General features: G+C 40.4%; 1 non-coding gene and 1 pseudogene across 1 annotated transcript; one reads left to right on the top strand and one right to left on the bottom strand.

Moving 5' to 3' along the window:
• The window catches only part of LOC112723842 (probable LRR receptor-like serine/threonine-protein kinase At1g67720), a 59,814-nt pseudogene that overhangs the window by 30,904 nt on the left and 5,140 nt on the right, over positions 1 to 23,770 (top strand).
• On the bottom strand, positions 3,590 to 3,697 carry LOC112725540 (small nucleolar RNA R71). Its single transcript, XR_003164642.1, has one exon. It is a non-coding gene; the product is annotated as a small nucleolar RNA R71 (small nucleolar RNA).

The raw sequence follows: 23,770 nt of genomic DNA, 5'->3' as shown, positions 1-23,770 counted from the left end.
ATCTTTGGATTACCTTATGATCCTTTGATCACGTTTTAGGGGCTGGCCATCTCGGCCATGCCTGGATCTTCACTTATGTATTTTCATACGGTAGAGTTTCTACACTCCATAGATTAAGGTGTGGAGCTCTGCTGTTCCTCAAAGATTAATGCAAAGTACTACTGTTTTCTATTCAATTCTTCTTATTTCGCTTCTAAGATATCCATTCGCACCCAAGAACGTGATGAAGGTGATGATTATGTGTGACACTCATCATCCTTCTCCCTTATGAACGCGTGCCTGACAAACACTTCTGTTCTACATGAATTAAGCTAGAATGAATATCTCTTAGATCTCCTGACCAGAATCTTCGTGGCGTAAGCTAGAATGATGGCGGCATTCAAGAGAATCCGGAAGGTCTAAACCTTGTCTGTGGTATTCTGAGTAGGATTCAATGATTGAATGACTGTGACGAGCTTCAAACTCGCGATTGTTGGGCGTTAGTGACAGACGCAAAAGGAGGGTGAATCCTATTCCAGCATGATCGAGAACCGACAGATGAATAGCCGTGCCGTGACAGGGTGCGTGAGCATATTATTCACTGAGAGGAGGGGATGTAGCCACTGACAACGGTGATGCCCTTGCATAAAGCCAGCCATGGAAAGGAGTAAGACTGATTGGATGAAGATAGCAGGAAAGCAGAGGTTCAGAGGAACGAAAAGCATCTCCATTCGCTTATCTGAAATTCCTACCAATGATTTACATAAGTATCTCTATCCCTATTCTATTATTTATTATTCGAAAACTCCATAATTATTTTATATCCGCCTGACTGAGATTTACAAGGTGACCATAGCTTGCTTCATACCAACAATCTCCGTGGGATTCGACCCTTACTCACGTAAGGTATTACTTGGACGACCCAGTGCACTTGCTGGTTAGTTGTATCGAAGTTGTGACAATTATGAATTAAGATCAGAGCACCAAGCTTTGGAGCCATTACCATGATTTGTTCGAGCCTGGAGATCACAATTTCGTGCACCAAGTTTTTGGCGCCGTTGCCGGGGATTGTTTGAGTCTTCGGCAAGCTTTTGGTCCGGTAACATCAGTGCCAGATTCCCTTTTGATCCGGCAACAGCACCAAGTTTTTGGCGCCGTTGCCGGGGATTGTTTGAGTTTGGACAACTGACGGTTCATCTTGTTGCTCAGATTAGGTAATTTTCTTTTTGTTTTCTTTTCAAAAAAAAAAATTTTTTTCAAAAATTTTTCCTTTGTTTTCGAAAAAAAAATAAAAATGTTTTCAAAAATATATTTTTATTCAAAATTTTTAAGAATGAATTCTAGTGTTTCATGAAGCATGTGAAGCCTGGCTGGCTGTAAAGCCATGTCTAAATTTATTTGGACTGAGGCAGCAATTTGTTATCAAGAGCAAGCTAGTTGTTGCTAATCCACCTGCTACTGTTCCTGATCTACATGCTAAAGCTTGGCTGGCCATTGGCCATGTCTAGTGTTTTGGACTGAAGCTTTCATTGAAAGCTTGGCTGGCTAGTGAGCCATGTCTAATTCCTGGACTGAAGCTTTAGACTAAGAATGCAAGATTCCTGGAATTCATATTAAAAATTTTGGAATCCTTATTTTTCTTTTTCATATAATTTTCGAAAAATATAAAATAAAAATCCAAAAAAATTAGAAAATCATAAAAATCAAAAATATTTTCTGTTTCTTGTTTGAGTCTTGAATCACATTATAAGTTTGGTGTCACTTGCATATGCATCTTGCATTTTTCGAAAATATCATGCATTCATAGTGTTCTTCATGATCTTCAAGTTGTTCTTGGTAAGTCTTCTTGTTTGATCTTGATGATTTTTTGTTTTGTATCTTTTCATGTTTATCATATGCATTCTTGAATTCTTAGTGCATAAGCATTAAAGAATTCTAAGTTTGGTGTCTTGCATGTTTTCTTTGCATTAAAAATTTTTTCAAAAATATGTTCTTGATGTTCATCATGACATTCAAAGTGTTCTTGGTGTTCATCTTGACATTCATAGCATTCTTGCATGCATCACATGTTTTGATCTAAAAATTTCATGCATTGCATCTTTTTAGTGTTTTTCTCTCTTGCATCATAAAAATTCAAAAATCAAAAAAATATCTTTCCCTTTTTCTCTCATCAAATTCGAAAATTGAGTTGACTTTTTCAAAAATTTTTAAAATCAAATTGTTTTTCATGAGTCAAATCAAAATTTTCAATTTGAAAATCTTATCTTTTTCAAAATCTTTTTCAAAAATCAAATCTTTTTCAAAATTCTTAGTTATTTTCGAAAATTCCAAAAATATTTTTCAAAAATCTTTTTCTTATTTTTATATCAAATTTTCGAAAATAACATAACCAATTAATGTTTTGATTCAAAAATTTGAAGTTTGTTACTTGCTTGTTAAGAAAGATTCAAACTTTAAGTTCTAGAATCATATCTTGTGATTTCTTGTGAATCAAGTCATTAATTGAGATTTTAAAAATCAAATCTTTTTCAAAACTAACTTCAATCATATCTTTTCAAAAATATCTTCTTATCTTATCTTTTTCAAAAATATCTTTTCAAAATATCTTTTCTAACTTCCTAACTTCTTATCTTTTTCAAAATTTGTTTCAACCAACTAACTAACTTTTTGTTTGTTTCTTAACTTTTTCAAAACTACCTAACTAACTCTCTCTCTCTCATTTTCGAAAATATCTCTCCCCTTTTTCAAAATTTCTTTTTAATTTATTAATTATTTTAATTTTTAAAACTTAATTTTCGAAAATTTCTAACATTTTTCAAAAACCAATTTTCAAAAATCACTAACTCCTTTTCAAAAATAATTTTCGAAAATTATCCCTCCCCCATCTCATTCTATTTATTCATTCATATCGTAACATCTCATTTCACCTCTCTTCCATCCTCACAGATGTGTTTCTTCCTTTATATTACATTCTTTGTCTCCCCCTCTTTCCTTCCACTCACAAAGGGATCCCTATACTGTGGTATAAAGGATCTCTATTATTATTATTATTTTTCTGTGCCTTCTTCTTTGTCATATGAGCAGGAGCAAGGATAAGAACATTCTTGTGGAAGCAGATCCAGAACCTGAAAGGACTCTGAAGAGAAAATTAAGAGAAGCTAAAATACAACAATCCAGAGATAACCTTTCATAAATTTTCGAACAGGAAGAGAATATGGCAGTCGAAAATAATAATAATGTAAGGAAGATGCTTGGTGACTTTACTGCACCTAATTCCAATCTACATGGAAGAAGCATCTCCATTCCTGCCATTGGAGCAAACAACTTTGAGCTGAAACCTCAATTAGTTTCTCTAATGCAGCAGAACTGCAAGTTTCATGGACTTCCATCTGAAGATCTTTTTCAGTTCTTAACTGAATTCTTGCAGATATGTGATACTGTTAAGACTAATGGAGTAGATCCTGAAGTCTACAGGCTCATGCTTTTCCCTTTTGCTGTAAGAGACAGAGCTAGATTATGGTTGGATTCTCAACCCAAAGACAGCCTGAACTCTTGGGATAAGCTGGTCACGGCTTTCTTAGCCAAGTACTTTCCTCCTCAAAAGCTGAGCAAGCTTAGAGCTGATGTTCAAACCTTCAGACAGAAAGAAGGTGAATCTCTCTATGAAGCTTGGGAAAGATACAAACAGTTGACCAAAAAGTGTCCTTCTGACATGCTTTCAGAATGGACCATCATGGATATATTCTATGATGGTTTATCTGAGCTATCAAAGATGTCATTGGATACCTCTGCAGGTGGATCCATTCACCTAAAGAAAATGCCTGCAGAAGCTCAAGAACTCATTGACATGGTTGCTAATAACCAGTTCATGTACACTTCTGAAAGGAATCCTGTGAGCAATGGGACGCCTATGAAGAAGGGAGTTCTTGAAGTTGATACTCTGAATGCCATATTGGCTCAGAACAAAATATTGACTCAGCAAGTCAATATGATTTCTCAGAGTCTGCATGGAATGCAAGCTGCATCCAACAGTACTCAAGAGGCTTCTTCTGAAGAAGAAGCTTATGATCCTGAGAACCCTGCAATAGCAGAGGTAAATTACTTAGGTGAACCTTATGGAAACACCTATAACTCAACATGGAGAAATCATCCAAATTTCTCATGGAAGGATCAAAAGCCTCAACAAGGCTTTAATAATGGTGGAAGAAACAGGTTTAGCAATAGCAAGCCTTTTCCATCATCAACTCAGCAACAGACAGAGAACTCTGAACAAAATGCTTCTAATTTAGCAATTCTAGTCTCTGATCTATCTAAGGCCACTGTAAGTTTCATGAATGAAACAAGGTCTTCCATTAGAAATCTGGAAGCACAAGTGGGCCAGCTGAGTAAAAGGATCACTGAAATCCCTCCTAGTACTCTCCCAAGCAATACAGAAGAGAACCCAAAAGGAGAGTGCAAGGCCATTGACATAAGCGCCATGGCCGAACCTGAGAGGAGAGGAGAGGACGTGAATCCCAAGGAGGAAGACCTCCAGGGACGTCCAGTGATCAATAAGGAGCTTCCCTCTGGGGAACCAAAGGACTCTGAGGCTCATCTAGAGACCATAGAGATTCCATTAAACCTCCTTATACCCTTCATGAGCTCTGATGAGTATTCTTCTTCTGAAGAGAATGAGGATGTCACTGAAGAGCAAACTGCCAAGTTTCTTGGTGCAATCATGAAGCTGAATGCCAAATTGTTTGGCATTGATGCTTGGGAAGTTGAACCTCCCTTGTTCATCAATGAACTAAGTGATCTGGATCAACTGACATTGCCTCAGAAGAGACAGGATCCTGGAAAGTTCATAATACCCTGTACCATAGGCACCATGATCTTTAAGGCTCTGTGTGACCTTGGTTCAGGAATAAACCTCATGCCCCTCTCTGTAATAGAGAAACTGGGAATCTATGGGGTGCAAGCTGCTAAAATCTCATTAGAGATGGCAGACAGCTCAAGAAAACAGGCTTATGGACAAGTAGAGGACGTTTTAGTAAAGGTTGAGGGCCTTTACATCCCTGCTGATTTCATAGTCCTGGATACTGGAAAGGAAGAGGATGAATCCATCATCCTAGGAAGACCTTTCCTGGCCACAGCAAGAGCTGTGATTGATGTTGACAGAGGTGAAATAGTCCTTCAATGGAATGAGAACCCCCTTGTATTCAAAACTCAAGGATCTCCCTCTGCAACCATGGAGAGGAAGCTTGAAGAGCTTCTCTCAAAGCAGAGTCAACCAGAGCCCCCACAGTCAAACTCTAAGTTTGGTGTTGGGAGGCCACAACCAAACTCTAAGTTTGGTGTTGAACTCCCATATCCAAACTCTAAGTTTGGTGTTGGAGAGTTTCAACAAAGCTCTGCACATCTGTGAGGCTCCATGAGAGTCCACTGTCAAGCTATTGACATTAAAGAAGCGCTTGTTGGGAGGCAACCCAATGTTTATCTAATTCTTATTTCTATTGTTTTTCATGTTTTCTTAGGTTCATGATCATGTGGAGTCACAAAATAAATATAAAAATTGAAAACGGAATCAAAAACAGCAGAAGAAAAATCACACCCTGGAGGAGCATCTGTCTGGCGTTCAGCGCCAGAACAGAGCATGGTTCTGGCGCTGAACGCCCAAAATGGGCAGCTTCTGGGCGCTGAACGCCAGAACAGGCATGGTTCTGGCGTTCAACGCCAGAAATGGCACACAGATGGGCGTTGAACGCCCAAAATGGCCACCAACCTGGCGCTGAACACCCAGAGTTGGGTACAAAGGCATTTTTACATGCCTAATGGTGCAGGGATGTAAATGCCTTGACACCTCAGGATCTGTGGACCCCACAGGATCATCTTAGGATCTGTGGACCCCACAGGATCCACTCAGGATCTGTGGACCCCACAGGATTCCCACCTACCTCCACTCACTTCTTCTCACCACTCTCTTTCACACAACCCCATAAACACTCTTCCCTAAAAACCCCTCACCAATCACCTCAATCTCTCTTCCCCACTAAACCTTCACCACTCACATCCATCTCCTCTTCCCCATAAACCTACTTCAAAAACTCCACCTACCTTCAAAATTCAAAACCAATTTCCCACCCAAACCCACCCATATGGCCGAAACTTAACCCCCCCTCCCTTCCCTATATAAAGACCTCCATTCTTTATCAAATTCACACAACACACCCCTCTACACTCTCCTTGGCCGAAACCACATCTCCCTCTCCCCCTCCATATTTCTTCTTCTTCTTCTTCTACTCTTTTGTTTATTGCTCGAGGGCGAGCAATATTCTAAGTTTGGTGTGGTAAAAGCATAGCTTTTTTGTTTTTCCATTACCATTGATGGCACCTAAGACCGGAGAATCCTCTAGAAGAGGGAAAGGGAAGATAAAAGCTTCCACATCCGAGTCATGGGAGATGGAAAGGTTCATCTCCAAAGCCCATTGGTGCACGAATTGTGAATCACACTTTTCACAACGCGTACCACTAACCAGCAAGTGCACTGGGTCGTCCAAGTAATACCTTACGTGAGTAAGGGTCGAATCCCACAGAGATTGTTGGTTTGAAGCAATCTATGGTTATCTTGTAAATCTTAGTCAGGAAGTCAATTATGTTTATCAATTGAATTGTGAATAACCAGTAGAGCATAAATTAAAAGTTACTTGTTGTGCAGTAATGGAGAATATGTTGGAGTTTTGGAGATGCTTTGTCCTCTGAATCTCTGCTTTCCTCTGTCTTCTGATTCACGCACGCACGTCCTCCTATGGCAAGCTGTGTGTTGGTGGATTACCGTTGTCAATGGCTACCTTCCATCCTTCCAGTGAAAACTACGCTCACGCGCTCTGTCACAGCACGGCTAATCACCGGTTGGTTCTCGATCCGGTTGGAATAGGATTTACTATCCTTTTGCGTCTGTCACTAACGCCCAGCCTTCAGGAGTTTGAAGCTCGTCACAGTCATTCAATCCTTGAATCCTACTCGGAATGCCACAGACAAGGCTTAGACTTTCCGGATTCTCATGAATGCCGCCATCAGTTCTAGCTTATACCACGGAGATTCTGATTAAAGAATCTAAGAGACACTTATTCAATCGGATATAGAACGGAGGTGGTTGTCAGGCACACGTTCATGGGTTGAGGAAGGTGATGAGTGTCACAGCTCATCACCATCATCACAGTTAAGCGCGAATGAACATCTTAGATAGGAACAAGCGTGTTTGAATGAAAACAGAAATACTTGCATTAATTCATTGAGACACAGCAGAGCTCCTCACCCCCAACAATGGGGTTTAGAGACTCATGCCGTCAGAGAATACAAAGTTTAGATCTGAAATGTCATGAGTTACAAAATAAGTCTCTAAAAGTTGTTTAAATACTAAACTAGTAGCCTAGGGTTACAAAATATGAGTGGACTATGATGGATGATGCAGAGATCCACTTCTGGGGCCCACTTGGTGTGCTGGGGCCCACTTGGTGTGTGCTGGGGCTGAGACTTTAAGCAATCCACGTGCAGAGGCCATTTGTGGAGTTGAACGCCAGTTTTTGTGCCAGTTTGGGCGTTTAACTCCAGTTTTTTATCCTTTTCTGGCGCTGGACGCCAGAATTGGGCAGAGAACTGGCGTTGAACGCCAGTTTACGTCGTCTATCCTTGTGCAAAGTATGGACTATTATATATTGCTGGAAAGACCTGGATGTCTACTTTCCAACGCAATTGGAAGCATGCCATTTCGAGTTCTGTAGCTCCAGAAAATCCACTTTGAGTGCAGGGAGGTCAGAATCCAACAGCATCAGCAGTCCTTTTTCAGCCTGAATCAGATTTTTGCTCAGCTCCTTCAATTTCAGCCAGAAAAATACCTGAAATTATAGAAAAACACACAACTCATAGTAAAGTCCAGAAATATGAATTTTTCCTAAAAACTACTAGAAATAGACTAAAAACTAACTAAAACATACTCAAAACTATATGAAATTATCCCCAAAAAGCGTATAAAATATCCGCTCATCACAACACCAAACTTAAACTGTTGCTTGTCCTCAAGCAACTAGACAAATAAAATAGAAGACTAATAGGTTGAGAAGCAATAATATCTCAGAGTTTTTGAATGAAGCTCAGATTCTAATTAGAGGAGCGGGACTAGTAGCTTTTTGCTTCTGAACAGTTTTGGCATCTCACTTTATCCATTGAAGCTCAGAGTGATTGGCATCTATAGGAACTCAGAATTCAGATAGTGTTATTGATTCTCTTAGTTCAGTGTGATGATTCTTGAACACAGCTTCTTTATGAGTCTTGGTCGTGGCCCTAAGCACTTTGTTTTCCAGTATTACCACCGGATACATAAATGCCACAGACACATAACTGGGTGAACCTTTTCAGATTGTGACTCAGCTTTGCTAAAGTCCCCAATTAGAGGTGTCCAGAGTTTTTAAGCACACTCTTTTTTTCGCTTGGACCTTGACTTTAACCGCTCAGTCTCAAGTTTTCACTTGACACCTCCACGCCACAAGCACATGGTTAGGGACAGCTTGGTTTAGCCGCTTAGACCAGGATTTCAGTCCTTTAGGCCCTCCTATCCACTGATGCTCAAAGCCTTGGGATCCTTTTTAATTGCCCTTGCCTTTTGGTTTTAAGGGTTATTGGCTTTTTCTGCTTGCTTTTTTTTTTTCTGCAAGCTTTGTTCTTTGCTGCTTTTTCTTGCTTCAAGAATCATTTTTATGATTTTTCAGATTATCAATAACATGTCTCATGTTCATTATTCTTTCAAGAGCCAACATATTTAACAGTCTTAAACAACAAATTCAAAAGACATATGCACTGTTCAAGCATTCATTCAGAAGACAGAAAGCATTGCCACCACATTTAACCAATTAGAATTTGTTTTATTTAAACTCAAAATTTTATTGCTTCTTATTCAAAAGATCTACTATTTTATTCATGTCTAATGATGATGAGAAAAATAAACTATAGCTTAATTGGAGATAAAATCAAATAGATACTAATTACTATTATATGACTTCTAAGGTATACTTTTTATAAGGACACTGTCACAGAGTTACGGCAGAAATTGGAAATTAACAACCTTTATTTTGGAGGTATGGGAGTTCCTCTGATCCTTGGGAGACTTGGTATCACAGAAGACTTTTGGCGCTTCAGTTCCCTTAAGTCACGTCCCTGCTCCTCTTGTTCTTTAAGCATATGGGTCAGCATTTGACTGTGTTCCTTCTGTTGTTTTATTATTTGCTCCATAGCTTCCTGTATCTTGGTGACAGACGTCTCAAGATGTTCCCAATATTCTGCTTGAGGAATCTCTGGGAGGAATTCCTGTGCTCTCTTCTTGATATGATCCTCCTGTGCTTGTTGTCTCTCCATTGATGCTTTGGTGATTGACTTTTCAATTAGGATATATTCAGTTATTCCCATCTTGACTCCAGCGTCCTTGCAGAGCAGAGATATCACACTTGGATAAGCCAACCTGGCCTCTCTTGAATTTTTGTTAGCAATCTTATAGAGCTCTGTTGAAATCAGCTGATGAACCTCCACTTCCTTTCCCATCATGATGCAATGAATCATCACTGCTCTTTTAACTGTGACTTCAGAACGGTTGCTGGTGGGCAACAGAGAACGCCCAATGAAGTCCAGCCATCCCCTGGCAACTGGTTTGAGATCCTCCCTCTTGAGTTGATTTGGGACGCCCTTTGTGTTGGTGGTCCACCTGGCTCCAGGAATACAGATGTCCTCTCCAATTTTATCCAGGCCAATGTCTGCTCTCATCATCCTCCTGTTGAAGGAGTCTGGATCATCCTTTAGCTGAGGTAGCTTTAGTATCTCTCTGATCTTGTCAGGGGTGGTATGAACAATTTTTCCCCTGACCATGGTCCGAAATTCGTAGCAGGCAGTTCCAGATAGTCTTTGCTTGTCAGTCTGCCACATATTAGCATAGAACTCCTGGACCATGTTCCTTCCTACTTTCATTTCAGGATTAGCTAGGACTTCCCAGTTCCTGATTCGAATTTGCTCCTGGATCTCCGGATATTCATCTTCTTTCAGATCGAATCTAACTTCCGGGATCACTGATCTCAGACCCATTACTTTAAGATAATGGTCTGAATGTTCTTTAGATAAGAACTTCCCTTGATTCCAAAGTGGTTTTGGAACGCTCTCTTTCTTGTCTCTAGGAGTGTATTGTTTCCCTTTGGGAGCCATGATCTTAGTGATTTCGGAAAAACATTCCAAACTTAGAGGTTTGCTTGTCCTCAAGCAAAAGAAAAGAAAGGAGAGGGATAGAAGGAGATTGAGTAGCACTTGTTGATGAAGGAGGGGGGGGGGGCGAACCCAATTTAAAGGGGGGGGAGGGCTGAATTTTCGAAAAATTGGAGGAGATAAGATAAAAAGATTGAGTTGAAAAAGATAAGATAGAAGATATAGTTTAATTTTGAAAAGATAGGATAGATTTTTGAAAAAGATAATTCTGGATTTTGAAAAAGATAATATGAAAAAGATATTGGAGAAGATATGGATTAGTTGAAAAGATTTTTGAGTGAAAAAGATAGATTTTGAAAAAGATAGATTTTTCAGAAAAGATTTTGAAAAGAGTTGGGTTGAATTTGGAAAGATGGATTTTTAGAAATTAAGGTTTTTAGAAATCAGGGTTCTTGATATGTTCATGTAAACATCATGCATTGATGCATAAAATTTGAAATTAAAATGGAAATACGTGTGGGATTGCTTGGATTTGGCTCCTTCCTGTCTTCCTGGCATTTGAACGCCCAAACACTGCCTGTTTTGGGCGTTCAGCGCCCAAATGCTGATCTCCTGGGCGTTCAGCGCCCAGTTGCTGCCATTCCTGGCGTTCAACGCCCAATGGGTGGCCATTTCTGGCGTTGAACGCCCAAATGCTGCCATTACTGGCGTTCAGCGCCCAGTGGATGCCCATTTTGGGCGCTGAACGCCCAAAATGCCCCTTTACTGGCGTTTTCTTGCCATTGAGCTCTTTTACTCTGTTTTGTGTGCTGATTCCTTCTGTAACCCTGTAAACTTATACAAATGACTTTGTACCTTAGTGTCAGTGAACTTTATATAAACAAATAAAAATAAAAATAGGGCAAAAATGCTTAGAGGATTGTTGCCCCATGGCTGGGTTGCCTCCCAGCAAGCACTTCTTTATTGTCTTTAGCTGGACTTTGCTGAGCTTTCAATCTAGCTTCAGCCTTGAGCATTCTTGCTCAGTGTTGCCTTCAAGATAATGCTTGATTCTCTGTCCATTGACAATGAACTTCTTATCAGAATCAATATCTTGAAGCTCCACATAACCATATGGTGACACACTTGTAATCACGTATGGTCCCCTCCACCAGGATTTCAGTTTCCCGGGGAATAGCCTGAGTCTAGAGTTAAACAACAGGACCTTCTGTCCTGGTTCAAAGATTCTAGATGACAGCTTTCTGTCATGCCATTTTTTTTATTTTTCTTTATAAAGCTTGGCATTTTCGAAAGCTGTGAATCTGAATTCCTCTAGCTCATTTAGCTGGAGCAATCGTTTTTCTCCTGCTAATTTGGCATCTAAGTTTAGGAATCTGGTTGCCCAGTAGGCCTTATGTTCCAGTTCCACGGGCAAGTGGCATGCCTTACCATACACGAGTTGATATGGAGAGGTCCCTATAGGGGTCTTGAATGCTGTTCTGTAAGCCCACAGAGCATCATCCAAGCTCCTTGCCCAATCCTTTCTACGGGTATTTACTGTCCGTTCCAGGATTCTCTTTAATTCTCTGTTAGAGACTTCAGCCTGCCCATTGGTTTGTGGATGATATGGGGTGGCCACCTTTTGGCGAATTCCATACCGAACCATGGCAGAGTAAAGCTGTTTATTGCAGAAGTGAGTGCCCCCATCACTGATTAACACTCTAGGGACACCAAACCTGCTAAAGATATGTTTCTGGAGGAACTTCAGCACTGTTTTAGTATCATTGGTGGGTGTGGCAATAGCCTCAACCCATTTTGATACATAGTCAACTGCCACCAGAATATAAGTGTTTGAGTATGATGGTGGGAAAGGTCCCATGAAGTCAATTCCCCATACATCAAACAACTCTATTTCCAAGATTCCTTGTTGAGGCATGGCGTAACCATGAGGCAGATTACCAGCTCTTTGGCAACTGTCACAATTACGTACAAACTCTCGGGAATCTTTATAGAGTGTGGGCCAATAGAAGCCACATTGGAGGACCTTGGTGGCTGTTCGCTCACCTCCGAAATGACCTCCATATTGAGATCCATGGCAATGCCATAAGATTCTCTGCGCTTCCTCTCTGGGGACACACCTACGGATAATTCCGTCTGCACATCTCTTAAAGAGATAGGGCTCATCCCACAAGTAGTACTTTGCATCAGTAATTAGTTTCTTTTTTTGTATTCTATTGTACTCCTTGGGTATGAACCTTGCAGCTTTATAGTTTGCAATATCGGCAAACCATGGTGTTTCCTGAATGGCAAATAGATGCTCATCAGGGAATGTCTCAGAGATCTCAAGGAAGGGGAGGGACGTCCCTTCCACTGGCTCTATCCGGGACAGATGATCAGCTACTTGGTTCTCTGTCCCTTTTCTGTCTCTTATTTCTATATCAAACTCTTGCAGAAGCAATACCCATCTGATGAGCCTGGGTTTTGAATCCTGCTTTGTGAGTAGATACTTAAGAGCAGCATGGTCAGTGTACACAATCACCTTTGATCCTACTAAGTAGGATCTGAACTTGTCAATGGCGTAAACCACTGCAAGTAATTCCTTTTCTGTGGTTGTGTAATTTTTCTGGGCATCATTTAAAATGCGACTGGCATAATAAATGACATGCAGAAGCTTGTCATGCCTCTGTCCCAGTACTGCACCAATGGCATGATCACTGGCATCACACATTAACTCAAATGGCAATGTCCAGTCTGGTGCAGAAATGACTGGTGCTGTGACCAGCTTAGCTTTCAGCGTTTCAAACGCCTGTAGGCATACTGTGTCAAACACAAATGGCGTGTCAGCAGCTAGCAGATTGCTTAGGAGTTTTGCGATTTTTGAAAAATCCTTTATAAACCTCCTATAGAATCCTGCATGCCCCAGAAAGCTTCTGATTGCCTTAACATTGGCAGGTGGTGGTAATTTTTCAATTACCTCTATTTTTGCTTGATCTACCTCTATTCCCTTGTTTGAGATTTTATGCCCAAGAACAATTCCTTCAGTCACCATGAAGTGACACTTTTCCCAGTTTAAAACTAGGTTGGTTTCTTGGCATCTTTTCAGAACAAGTTTCAGGTGATCAAGACAGGAGCTGAATGAGTCTCCATATACTGAGAAGTCATCCATGAAGACTTCCAGAAATTTTTCCACCATATCAGAGAAAATAGAGAGCATGCATCTCTGGAAGGTTGCAGGTGCATTGCATAGCCCAAAGGGCATCCTTCTATAAGCAAACACTCCGGATGGACATGTGAATGCTGTTTTCTCTTGATCCTGGGGATCTACTGCAATCTGGTTATAGCCTGAGTAGCCATCCAAAAAGCAGTAATAATCATGACCTGCTAGTCTCTCTAGCATCTGGTCTATGAATGGTAAAGGAAAATGATCATTTCTGGTGGCTGTATTGAGCCTTCTGTAGTCAATACACATGCGCCACCCTGTAACTGTTCTTGTAGGAACCAGTTCATTTTTTTCATTATGAATCACTGTCATGCCTCCCTTTTTTGGGACGACTTGAACAGGGCTCACCCAGGGGCTATCAGAAATGGGATAAATAATCCCAACCTCTAATAATTTGGTGACCTCTTTCTGCACCACTTCCTTCATGGCTGGATTTAGCCGCCTCTGTGGTTGAACCACTGGTTTGGCATTATCCTCCAATAGGATTTTGTGCATGCATCTAGCTGGGCTTATGCCCTTAAGATCACCTATGGACCACCCAAGAGCTGTCTTGTGTGTCCTTAGCACTTGAATAAGTGCTTCCTCTTCCTGTGAATTTAAGGCAGAGCTTATGATCACTGGAAAAGTGTCACCTTCTCCTAGAAATGCATATTTCAAGGATGGTGGCAGTGGCTTGAGCTCTGGTTTAGGAGGTTTTTCCTCTTTCAGAAGAAAGTTCAGAGGCTCTTTCATGTCCCCTGAATCCTCCAAATCAGGCTGAACATCTTTAAAGATGTTTTCCAACTCTGATTCGAGACTCTCAGCCATGTTGATCTCTTCTACCAAAGAGTCAATAAGGTCAACTTTCATGCAGTCTGTTGATGTGTCTGGATGCTGCATGGCTTTGACAGCGTTCAATTTGAACTCGTCATCGTTGACTCTCAGGGTTATTTCCCCCTGCTGGACGTCAATGAGGGATCGTCCAGTTGCTAGGAAGGGTCTTCCTAGAATGAGAGTAGCACTCTTGTGCTCCTCCATTTCCAGCACAACAAAGTCAGTGGGAAAGACGAATGGCCCAACTCTGACAATCATGTCCTCAATCACGCCTGATGGGTATTTAGTGGAACCATCAGCAAGTTGGAGACATATCCGGGTTGGTTTAACTTCTTCAGTTAAGCCAAGCTTCCTGATAGTGGATGCAGGTATTAGGTTGATGCTTGCCCCAAGATCGCATAAGGCTGTCTTGGTGCAATCACCTTCCAATATGCATGGTATCAGAAAACTCCCAGGGTCTTTAAGCTTTTCAGGAAAGCTTTTCAGAATGACTGCACTGCATTCTTCAGTGAGGAGAACTCTTTCTGTTTCTCTCCACTCCTTTTTATGACTCAAGATCTCTTTCTTGAACTTGGCATAAGAAGGTATTTGCTCAAGTGCCTCTGCAAAAGGAATCTTTATTTCAAGAGTCTTTAGATAATCTGCAAAGCGAGCAAATTGCTTATCCTGCTCCTCTTTCCGGAGTTTTTGAGAATAAGGTATCTTGGCTTTATATTCCTCAACCTTAGTGGTTAAAGAAGCCTTTTTAGAGGGGTTGTTATCAGCACTTGTGTGTGTCTGATCCCTCACTGGCAATTGAATGCCAGAGTCAGAAGCTGGAGTGACGTTAGATGCCAACTCACTGTCTGTTCCTAGCGCCTGAACGCCAGAAATGTGCCCCTGTTGGGCGTTCAGCGCTGGATTCTGCCCCATTTGGGCGTTCAACGCCAGATTCTTGCCCATTTCTGGCGTTGAACGCCAATCCTGCCTTGTTTCTGGCGCTGAACGCCAGTTTTGGGCATGGTCTGGGCGTTCAGCGCCAGCCTTCCACCCATTTTCTGGCGTTTTAGTGCCAGAATTATTTTTCCCTGGGCTCTTACTGTCCTCAGGGGAATCTTTGGTGGGTCGCTCATTTCTTGAATTTTTGATGCCTTGAGGTGGGGTATTTAATGTTTTCCCACTTCTTAATTGAACTACTTGGCATTCTTCTGCTATTTGCTTTGATAGCTGCTGCTTTGTTTGCTTAAACTATTCTTCCATATGTATATTAGCTATCCTTGTCTCCTGTAACCTGTCTTTGAATTCAGCTAGCTGCTTTGTTAGAAAATCTAATTGCTGATTGAATTCAGCAGCTTGTTTTACAGTACTGAATTCAGCAGTTACTGTTTTAACCTCTTCATTCATGGAAGGGTTGCTGCTTAGATACAGATGCTGATTCCTGGCAACTGTATCAATGAGCTCTTGAGCTTCTTCAATTGTCTTTCTCATATGGATAGATCCACCAGCTGAGTAATCTAAAGACATCTGAGCTCCTTCTGCAAGCCCATAGTAGAAGATGTCTAACTGAACCCACTCTGGAAACATTTCAGAGGGACATTTTCGTAGCATCTCTCTGTATCTCTCCCAGGAATCATAAAGAGATTCATTATCTCCTTGTTTAAAGCCTTGGATGTCCAGCCTTAGCTGTGTCATCCTTTTTGGAGGGAAATATTGATTCAGGAATTTTTCTGTCAGCTGTTTCCATGTTCTTATGCTGGCCTTAGGTTGGTTATTTAACCACCTCTTGGCTTGATCTTTTACAGCAAATGAAAACAGTAATAGTCTGTAGACATCCTGATCTATTTCCTTATCATGTACTGTGTCAGCAATTTGTAAAAATTGTGCCAGAAACTCTGTAGGTTCTTCCTGTGGAAGACCGGAATACTGGCAACTTTGCTGCACCATGATAATGAGCTGAGGATTCAACTCAAAGCTACTAACTCCAATGGAGGGTATACATATGCTACTCCCATATGAAGCAGTAGAGGGGTTAGAATATGACCCCAGAGTCCTCCTGGACTGTTCATTTCCACTTATGTCCATGATGGATCTATGGATATAACTTGGACTGATTTATCTTTTTATTTATTTTATTTTATAAGAAGTAAATACTTAAATAAAATAAAATAACTAAAAAGAATTTGAATTTTGAAAATTTTTTTTTCGTAAAAAAAAAATTAAAAATAATTAGTTAAAAAAAACAGAAATTTTTGAAAAAGAGGGGAGATATTTTCGAAAATTTTGAGAGAGAGAGAGTTAGTTAGGTGGTTTTGAAAAAGTTAAGAAACAAACAAAAAGTTGGTTAGTTAGTTGAAACAAATTTTGAAAAGATAGGAAGTTAGAAAAGATATTTTGAAAAGATATTTTTGAATTTAGTGAGGAGAGAGAAAAACAATAAGATAGTACAAGATTTAAAATTTTTAGATCTAATGCTCCTTGTTTTTGAAAATTTTGGAGGGAAAACACCAAGGAACACCAAACTTAAAAATTTTAAGATCAAGACACAAGAAAACTCAAGAACACTTTGAAGACTCACAAGAACACAAGAACATGAAGGAAGAACACCAAACTTAAAATTTTTAGAAAACCAAACCAAAATTTTCGAAAATCAAAGGGGAATCAACAAGAAAACACCAAACTTAAAGTTTGGCACAGGATTTAATAGAAAAATTATTTTTGAAAAAGGTTTTTTTTTTTTTAAAAAAAATATGATAGCCAATTACCATGAACATAAACACCACGTTCTGATTAACTGAGCTATAAATTTAAAGTGTTTTAACAAGGGATAAATAATGAAAGACTCTAAACCAAAAAAGAGAAGATTTTTCCTAATCTAAGCAACAAAATAATCCGTCAGTTGTTCAAACACGAACAATCCCCGGCAACGGCGCCAAAAACTTGGTGCACGAATTGTGAATCACACTTTTCACAACGCGTACCACTAACCAGCAAGTGCACTGGGTCGTCCAAGTAATACCTTACGTGAGTAAGGGTCGAATCCCACAGAGACTGTTGGTTTGAAGCAATCTATGGTTATCTTGTAAATCTTAGTCAGGAAGTCAATTATGTTTATCAATTGAATTGTGAATAACCAGTAGAGCATAAATTAAAAGTTACTTGTTGTGCAGTAATGGAGAATATGTTGGAGTTTTGGAGATGCTTTGTCCTCTGAATCTCTGCTTTCCTCTGTCTTCTGATTCACGCACGCACGTCCTCCTATGGCAAGCTGTGTGTTGGTGGATTACCGTTGTCAATGGCTACCTTCCATCCTTCCAGTGAAAACTACGCTCACGCGCTCTGTCACAGCACGGCTAATCACCGGTTGGTTCTCGATCCGGTTGGAATAAGATTTACTATCCTTTTGCGTCTGTCACTAACGCCCAACCTTCAGGAGTTTGAAGCTCGTCACAGTCATTCAATCCTTGAATCCTACTCGGAATGCCACAGACAAGGCTTAGACTTTCCGGATTCTCATGAATGCCGCCATCAGTTCTAGCTTATACCACGGAGATTCTGATTAAAGAATCTAAGAGACACTTATTCAATCGGATATAGAACGGAGGTGGTTGTTAGGCATACGTTCATGGGTTGAGGAAGGTGATGAGTGTCACAGCTCATCACCATCATCACAGTTAAGCGCGAATGAACATCTTAGATAGGAACAAGCGTGTTTGAATGAAAACAGAAATACTTGCATTAATTCATTGAGACACAGCAGAGCTCCTCACCCCCAACAATGGGGTTTAGAGACTCATGCCGTCAGAGAATACAAATTTTAGATCTGAAATGTCATGAGTTACAAAATAAGTCTCTAAAAGTTGTTTAAATACTAAACTAGTAGCCTAGGGTTACAAAATATGAGTGGACTATGATGGATGATGCAGAGATCCACTTCTGGGGCCCACTTGGTGTGCTGAGGCCCACTTGGTGTGTGCTGGGGCTGAGACTTTAAGCAATCCACGTGCAGAGGCCATTTGTGGAGTTGAACGCCAGTTTTTGTGCCAGTTTGGGCGTTCAACTCCAGTTTTTGATCCTTTTCTGGCGCTGGACGCCAGAATTGGGCAGAGAACTGACGTTGAACGCCAGTTTATGTCGTCTATCCTTGTGCAAAGTATGGACTATTATATATTGATGGAAAGCCCTGGATGTCTACTTTGCAACGCAATTGGAAGCATGCCATTTCGAGTTCTGTAGCTCCAGAAAATCCACTTTGAGTGCAGGGAGGTCAGAATCCAACAGCATCAGCAGTCCTTTTTCAGCCTGAATCAGATTTTTGCTCAGCTCCTTCAATTTCAGCCAGAAAAATACCTGAAATTACAGAAAAACACACAACTCATAGTAAAGTCCAGAAATATGAATTTTTCCTAAAAACTACTAGAAATAGACTAAAAACTAACTAAAACATACTCAAAACTATATGAAATTATCCCCAAAAAGCGTATAAAATATCCGCTCATCACCCATCAAGACCACTTCTATGATGTTGTGGCAAAGAAGAAGGTGATCCCTGAGGTCCCTTTTAAACTCAAAAGAAATGAGTATCCGGAGATCCGACATGAAATTCAAAGAAGAGGTTGGGAAGTTCTAACAAATCCCATCCAACAAGTCGGCATCCTAATGGTTCAAGAGTTCTATGCCAATTCATGGATCACCAAAAACCATGATCAAAGTAAGAACCCGGACCCAAAGAACTATGTTACAATGGTTCAGGGGAAATACTTAGATTTTAGTCCGGAAAATGTGAGGTTGGCGTTCAACCTGCCATACATGGAAAAGAACGCACGCCCCTACACAAGGAGAGTCAACTTTGATCAAAGGTTGGACCAAGTCCTTATGGACATATGTGTAGAAGGAGCTCAATGGAAGGTTGACTCCAAAGGCAAGCCGGTTCAACTAAGAAGATTGGACCTCAAGCCTATAGCTAGAGGATGGTTGGAGTTTATTCAATGCTCAATCATTCCCACTAGCAACCGGTCTGAAGTTACTATAGACCGGGCCATCATGATCCATAGCATCATGATTGGAGAAGAGGTGGAAGTTCATGAGATTATACCTCAAGAACTCTACAAGGTGGCTGACAAGTCCTCCACTATGGCAAGGTTAGCCTTTCCTCACCTCATTTGCCACCTATGCAATTCAGCTGGGATTGACATAGAGGGAGATATCCTCATTAAAGAGGAAAAGCCCATCACTAAGAAAAAGATGGAGCAAGCAAGAGAGCCCAGTCATGGAGCTCAAGAGGCGCAAGAAGCTCATCACCATGAGATTCCGGAAATGCCTCAAATGCACTTTCCTCCACAAAACTATTGGGAGCACATCAACACCTCCCTAGAAGAATTGAGTTCCAATATGGGACAACTAAGGGTGGAACATCAAGAGCACTCCATCATGCTTCATGAAATAAGAGAAGATCAAAAAGCAATGAGGGAGGAGCAACAAAGACAAGGAAGAGACATAGAAGAGCTCAAGGACATCATTGGTTCCTCAAGAAGGAAACGCCACCATCACTAAGGTGGATTCATTCCTTGTTTTTGCTTTCTCTGTTTTTCGTTTTCTATGTTATGTGCTTATCTATGTTTGTGCCTTCATTACATGATCATTAGTAGTTAGTAACTTTGTCTTAAAGATATGAATGTCCTATGAATCCATCACCTCTCTTAAATAAAAAATGTTTTAATTCAAAAGAACAGGAAGTACATGAGTTTCGAATTTATCCTTGAACTTAGCCTAATTATATTGATGTGGTGACAATGCTTCTTGTTTTCTGAATGTATGCTTGAACAGTGCATATGTCTTTTGAAGTTGTTGTTTAAGAATGTTAAATATGTTGGCTCTTGAAAGAATGATGACTAGGAGACATGTTATTTGATAATCTGAAAAATCATAAAAATGATTCTTGAAGCAAGAAAAAGCAGCAAAGAACAAAGCTTGCAGAAAAAAAAAAAAATAGGCGAAAAAAAAAAGAATAGAAAAAAATAGAAAGAAAAAGAAAAAGCAAGCAGAAAAAGCCAATAACCCTTAAAACCAAAAGGCAAGGGCAAATAAAAAGGATCCCAAGGCTTTGAGCATTAGTGGATAGGAGGGCCTAAAGGAATAAAATCCTGGTCTAAGCGGCTAAACCAAGCTGTCCCTAACCATGTGCTTGTGGCGTGTAGGTGTCAAGTGAAAACTTGAGACTGAGCGGTTAAAGTCAAGGTCCAAAGCAAAAGAAGAGTGTGCTTAAGAACCCTGGACACCTCTAATTGGGGACTCTAGCAAAGCTGAGTCACAATCTGAAAAGGTTCACCCAATTATGTGTCTGTGGCATTTATGTATCCGGTGGTAATACTGGAAAACAAAGTGCTTAGGGCCACGGCCAAGACTCATAAAATAGCTGTGTTCAAGAATCATCATACTGAACTAGGAGAATCAATAACACTATCTGAACTCTGAGTTCCTATAGATGCCAATCATTCTGAACCTCAATGGATAAAGTGAGATGCCAAAACTATTCAAGAGGCAAAAAGCTATAAGTCCCGCTCATATGATTGAAACTATGTTTCATTGATAGTTTGGAATTTATAGTATATTCTCTTCTTTTTATCCTATTTGATTTTCAGTTGCTTGGGGACAAGCAACAATTTAAGTTTGGTGTTGTGATGAGCGGATAATTTATACGCTTTTTGGCATTGTTTTTAGTATGTTTTTAGTAGGATCTAGTTACTTTTAGGGATGTTTTCATTAGTTTTTATGATAAATTCACATTTTTGGACTTTACTATGAGTTTTTGTGTTTTTCTGTGATTTCAGGTATTTTCTGGCTGAAATTGAGGGACTTGAGCAGAAATCAGATTCAGAGGTTGAAGAAGGACTGCTGATGCTGTTGGATTCTGACCTCCCTGCAAAACTCGAAATGGCGCGCTTCCAATTGCGTTGGAAAGTAGACATCCAGGGCTTTCCAGCAATATATAATAGTCCATACTTTGGCCAAGAATTGACGACGTAAACTGGCGTTCAACGCCAGCCTTCTGCCCAAATCTGGCGTCCAGCGCCAGAAAAGGATCCAAAACCAGAGTTGAACGCCCAAACTGGCACAGAAACTGGCGTTCAACTCCACAAATGGCCTCTGCACGTGCAACACTCAAGCTCAGCCCAAACACACACCAAGTGGGCCCAGGAAGTGGATTTATGCATCAATTAATTACTCATGTAAACCCTAGTAGCTAGTTTATTATAAATAGGACCTTTTACTAGTCTTTTTGACCATCTTTGGATTACCTTATGATCCTTTGATCACGTTTTAGGGGCTGGCCATCTCGGCCATGCCTGGATCTTCACTTATGTATTTTCATACGGTAGAGTTTCTACACTCCATAGATTAAGGTGTGGAGCTCTGCTGTTCCTCAAAGATTAATGCAAAGTACTACTGTTTTCTATTCAATTATTCTTATTTCGCTTCTAAGATATCCATTCGCACCCAAGAACGTGATGAAGGTGATGATTATGTGTGACGCTCATCATCCTTCTCCCTTATGAACGCGTGCCTGACAAACACTTCTGTTCTACATGAATTAAGCTAGAATGAATATCTCTTAGATCTCCTGACCAGAATCTTCGTGGCGTAAGCTAGAATGATGGCGGCATTCAAGAGAATCCGGAAGGTCTAAACCTTGTCTGTGGTATTCTGAGTAGGATTCATTGATTGAATGACTGTGACGAGCTTCAAACTCGCGATTGTTGGGCGTTAGTGACAGACGCAAAAGGAGGGTGAATCCTATTCCAGCATGATCGAGAACCGACAGATGAATAGCCGTGCCGTGACAGGGTGCGTGAGCATATTATTCACTGAGAGGAGGGGATGTAGCCACTGACAACGGTGATGCCCTTGCATAAAGCCAGCCATGGAAAGGAGTAAGACTGATTGAATGAAGATAGCAGGAAAGCAGAGGTTCAGAGGAACGAAAAGCATCTCCATTCGCTTATCTGAAATTCCTACCAATGATTTACATAAGTATCTCTATCCCTATTCTATTATTTATTATTCGAAAACTCCATAATTATTTTATATCCGCCTGACTGAGATTTACAAGGTGACCATAGCTTGCTTCATACCAACAATCTCCGTGGGATTCGACCCTTACTCACGTAAGGTATTACTTGGACGACCCAGTGCACTTGCTGGTTAGTTGTATCGAAGTTGTGACAATTATGAATTAAGATCAGAGCACCAAGCTTTGGAGCCATTACCAGGATTTGTTCGAGCCTGGAGATCACAATTTCGTGCACTAGCAATCAACAAGACGCCAAGTTTTGTTCAGCTCAAGAGCATCCAACTCATCTTTCATAGCACTACGCCAATTAGATTGTTGATTTGCGTCCTTAAAAGACTTTGGCTCAACGTCAGAATGTAGAGATAAAAGAAACTTTTTATGTGAAGATGAAAGAGAAGAAAAAGACATGACTGAAGATAAAGGATACTTGCACTTTGAGGGAGATTGATTTGTAGAGATGAGAGAGGAATTACACAAGTAATCAGAGAGATATGCTGGAGGTCAGTAAGGCCGGTCGGAATGATGAGGATGGTGCTCAGGTAGTGAAGAAGGTGATGGGGGATGAGAAGGTGATGGTGGACTGGTGTCTAGTGCGGAAGGAGAGAAGGGTGTGTGCCTTGAGAGAGATTCGGTGGTCATGGGTTCAACTTGGTTAGAAAACAACGGTGAGGAAAAAGGAGAGGTTGTTGAAGAAAATAAAGAATTAGATGGAGTTGGGTCAATGGGTATGGGTGAGGGTTCAACTGGAAGACTAACTGAATCTTGTTTTTGAGAGGGTGTGTTTGGCAATGTAGGGTTGGGTGTATGGAATTGGACATTTTTAGTGACTAAGGGCAAGACCATTTCATAAAAAATCACGTTTCTAGAAATCTCAATTCTTTTATCTTCTAAAACATAAACAATATATCCTTGAAAACCATGTTGAAAGCCAATAAACACAGCCTTTTTGGCTCTTGGATCAAATTTTGATATGTTTGCCATCAGGGTAGAAACAAAACATAAGCATCCAAAAACTTTAAAGTCATGATAATTTGGTGGATGATTGAATAAAATCTCAAATGATGTTTTAAAATTAATTGCGGATGATGGAACTCTATTAAGTAAATAAACAATATGTTTAACAGCATAAGACCAAAAAGATGGTGGTAAATTAGATTGAAACATAAGAGCACGAGCTATATTCAAAATATGTTGATGCTTGCGTTATACCCTTCCATTTTTGTTGAGTAGTTTTAATACAAGGGTCAGTCTATGATGCATCAAGGGTCTACGTGAAGGAGATGATTTTCAGAGCACCCTCAGACTCTGTTGATGTTTGCATGTGTTGTGCCACCACTGGCTCTCCATTCATATCCACACTGGAGCTTAGGCCCTTGAATGTGTCAATGTATGCCATGGATTTCGAGGATGATTTCTTCTTGAAAGTGGCTGCAAGGATCAACTTTGGTGCTACTAGCAAGGATGCTGTCAGGTTCGCAAGCTAACCCCCGCTTCAAAATTCTCTATTTTGCATA

Source organism: Arachis hypogaea, chromosome 11, assembly GCF_003086295.3.
Source record: "Arachis hypogaea cultivar Tifrunner chromosome 11, arahy.Tifrunner.gnm2.J5K5, whole genome shotgun sequence".
In the NCBI taxonomy this organism is placed as follows: Eukaryota; Viridiplantae; Streptophyta; class Magnoliopsida; order Fabales; family Fabaceae; genus Arachis; species Arachis hypogaea.
This window is presented reverse-complemented; position numbering and strand designations above follow the sequence as displayed.